Source organism: Helianthus annuus, chromosome 1 (assembly GCF_002127325.2).
Source record: "Helianthus annuus cultivar XRQ/B chromosome 1, HanXRQr2.0-SUNRISE, whole genome shotgun sequence".
Classification (NCBI taxonomy): Eukaryota; Viridiplantae; Streptophyta; class Magnoliopsida; order Asterales; family Asteraceae; genus Helianthus; species Helianthus annuus.
Genome location: NC_035433.2, coordinates 18,358,018 through 18,362,136, shown reverse-complemented (window position 1 = coordinate 18,362,136; position 4,119 = coordinate 18,358,018).

Sequence of the window (4,119 nt, the reverse complement as noted above, 5' to 3'; positions counted from 1 at the left end):
GTTAATCGACACAGTCGCGGGTAATCGACACAGTAAAGGAGCCAACACTAATGCTCCATATGTTCTCACATGTCTTAAAGGAGCCAACACTAATGCTCCATAAGTCCTCACATGCCTTAAAGGAGCCAACACTAATGCTCCATATGTCCTCACATGCCTTAATGTCTTTGTACAAACATTCAATTAGTACGTGGTGTACACAAGAAAACTTGATTTATACAAGAATACTTTATTTAAACAAGATACATACCCTGTTTTCATACATGGTATGCAAAATGCATGAACTCGCTCAACTTTATGTTGATGTTTTTCCAAAATTACATGTATTCCAGGTGACAGGATGGATCTTGGGCGCAAGTGTCATAACTAGAAGTAGACTACAAGCTTAGATGTCATCCACTTTTGTTGAGTTGTAACCTAGATGAAGGTTTTGTTTTAAAACTTAAGAAATTAAGTGTTGTAATACTCAAGATTTTCTGAATGGATGAACATTGTTTTAATCATGTAGTTGTTTATTATGATTGAATGCAATGATAACAAACTAGTCACACATCATACGCTTCCGCAAAAGACAGGGTGTGACACTGATTGGCTTAACTATTGACCAACCGAGCTCTCAATTAGCGGATCGAATAGTTTGGAAGGATTCGGAGGGTAAGGTTCAACATTACAGTTCATGGAAGTGTGGCAATCTTTACGGACGCGTGACACTCTGGTTAAGTGGGCTAGCATGGTTTGGTTTAGTCAATGTATCACGAGACACTCCTTTCATTTATGGCTGGTAATAAAGAATAAGTTGAAGACTCAAGATCGGCTGGCAGTTTGGGAAGTGGGTAGCGAAACAAACCGAAGGCTCATGTGTTGCCCCCTTTGTAAGCACGGCCCGGACTCTAGAGATCCTCTCTTTTTCTCGTGTAACTCTATTTCGAATTGGATCATAAGTCTGGTCAAACGTAAAGATGATGGTGGATATGGGTAACATTAGTGACTCGTGGAACTCTATTTCGAATTGGATGGAGCAAAACTCAGAATCTAAGAGTATGAATCACATTATGTGTAAATTGGTGTTAGCGGCGACGTCATACTTCATATGGCACGAGCGGAATAATCGGTTATTCTCTCCAAATGTGTGTACGGCTAAGCAGGTGACCGAGAAGATCAAAAGCACAGTTCGGCTTTGGTTAATGGGTTTCGATTATCGGGGAGATGTTGAGCATCATAGAACTCTTAAAAAGTGGCAGATCCCTTCTAGGGTAGCAGACGAAGACCCGGGCTAAGGATACTCAACGAGTTGCATTTAGTTAGTGTTTGTTTGATGTGGTAGTGTATTGGGTTGTGCTTTCGTCTTCTGGATGTTTGTTTCTGGTCTTGTTTGGTTTTCTTTCTTGTTGTCCTATGTCAGGCACACACTTTGTTCTTATTGATTATTTATAAAATTTACCCGGGTAACCCTTTACCCAAAAAAATTTGTGTGTCATTGATTAATAAATAAATAGCCAATAAATTAGTTCATATTGTGTGAATTATTGTTGATCACAAAGGGGCTTGTCCTACCATTTCAATCTTTATAATTCATTAAAAAATGTTATACTGAATCGGCTAAAATTGTTGGGCCTTGAAGGTTTATACATTAGTTGTTGTTTAGTGATTTGAGCTAGTTTGATGTGTTTGAGTTTTGGGCTTGTATGGAATGTGCTTGGGGGGAGGGGCGAAATAGGCTTAGCTTGAGGGGAAGTTGTGGGCTTAACCTCCCCTATATACATGTTTAGTTTTCTGTTTAAGGTTGTTGACTCTAATACTTTTGCTATAACTTGAATCAGACAATTTATTGTATGCAAGTTAAGCTTTTGGTCAATTACATTCTGTTTCATCTCTTTTCTTGCTATTATAATCGATTGGTTTGATTGTTGATTCCGCCACCAATCAAACTACGTGTGATATCATTGTTTGATCTGTTATTGGGATTTACATTTGGTATCAGAGCTTGTTGAACCTGTTTCTAGGCTCAGACTGGTAACACACGGTTTCGGTATTGTTTCGGAAGCTATTGGGTTACTATTTTCTGAGTCTGCTTGGGAAAATTGTTGTTTTTGGTTAACCTGACACTATTTCGTATAGTCTGCTGTGAAGAGTCACCGATTTCGGATCATTCTTTGGTGATTTCGGATAAAAGCTGTTTGAAGATTGCATGTGATTGTTGTTGTTTCGGATAAATCTTTTGATTTCGGATCATATCTGCTTTAAAGATCTCAGATAATTTGTTTCAGGATTTCTCGGGATTTCAGTTTCCAAGTCTACAAGATTTCGAATCCCTGATAATTCGGAAGTTTGTTTATGAAAAATGTTGTTTTGTAGGATTTTGGATACACATTTCGGATAAGACTTTTCGGATTGTTTCGGACAACATTGTTTCGGATAGTTTCTCGGATACCATTTCGGATAAGACTATTTCGAATTGACACTGTTCCGAATAACTCTTTGGATTGGCACTGTTTTAGATCAACTTTTCGGATTGACTAATGTATCGGATGATGACTGCTTTGGGCCTTACAGACACTACCTTAGTTGCCCTTCAATCTCATACTCTGGCTCTGCATCAGGAACTTGACCAGATCATAGGCACTTCTACTAAGTGTCCCAGGTTGTTGTATGGGGATGATTACTATGAATGGAAGTTTCGGTTTGAAAATTATTTGTTTACAGAAGAGGATCAGAAAATTATAGACGAAGATGATAAGTGTAACACCCGGCTCTTTTGTACTTTCCATTTATAGAAAGTTTTGTTCGTATTTCTATTTTTGGAAACCTTGTATTCTTGTAATCGTTCCTTTCATTGTAATCATTATCAAACCGAGACTTGGATCATTAATGAAGCTTGTATTTTGTTACGTTTATGTTATACGCACTCTATATATGCTCATATGTTCGATTTGGTGAATCAATCGATGTTTAATCATTATTCTTGGAAACTATGTGCGAAACGTGTAATTAACCTAAACTTATGCATTAAACGTGTTTTGAACGAGAACGATACCTGGTTATGACATTTATACGCTTAAACATACTTTGGTTATGATCATCATGCTTAACTATACCTTATACTATGCTTTTATATCCAAACGAGTCCCTAAACTCCCAAGTTTGCACCTAAAGGAACCAAATATAAACTTCAAGGGCCTAAGTGTAATAAAACAAAAGACAGACAACCACACCCGCCGCGCGACGCGAGGGGGCTTGGCGTCACGCGAGCCCCTTGTTTCGGCAGAATGTGTTTCTTGAGCTGTTGTGCAAGAAATCCCATTAACCTAAACCACCCAATCACCTTTAATCCACCTCTAATCACCTCCAATCACCTTCTAACTCTTCCATTATAAATACCCACCTTCTCCAACCCATTTGACACTTTCACAACTCCTAAATCTTCACTAAACTACTCTCTAATCAGCTGAGAATCTGAGTTTTGGACAGATTCGTAAAGACTTACAAAAGTGAGTGTAACTTGCTCATTTCTCAACCAAATCACTTGGTTCTTCTTCCTATTGCTTTGTTATGTCCTTGGGTTTGAATCCTTGGTTTTTCCTTGGAAGAATCATGCTTGGATTTGCCCTAAAATGGACTAAAACTTTTTGTTTTGTTTATTATTATTCAACAACTTGTTATTTCTTATCCAACTTGTGTCTAACACATCTCACACCAATGTCCTAATGCTTACAGCCTCTCCTATGGTTGGGTAAACTTAAAAACATGGTTGAGACACTTAAAAATCAGAGGATTAAACCTCATAAACTTGGTGTTTTGATTAGGGTTTTAACCCACAAGTCATGTCAAACTTAGACTTTGATACATGAGTGATTATGGAACAACTTGGGTTGTCCAAACATACAATCCTCACATGATTTGATGATTTCTATTAGTTAGCTTATCTTACATACTCGTATAAACCTTAGTTCGTGACCCTCCTTGGTTGTCTTTACATCAAGAGAAGTGGTGAACTTCAAAGGGGTGCCTAAATGGAAGCTTAGTCTTCCTACCCCATACATGACATCCTTGTAACCAAGAGGTGCCTAAATGGAGATTTAATCTTCTACCTCCTACTTGAAATATTGGACCTAAATAATA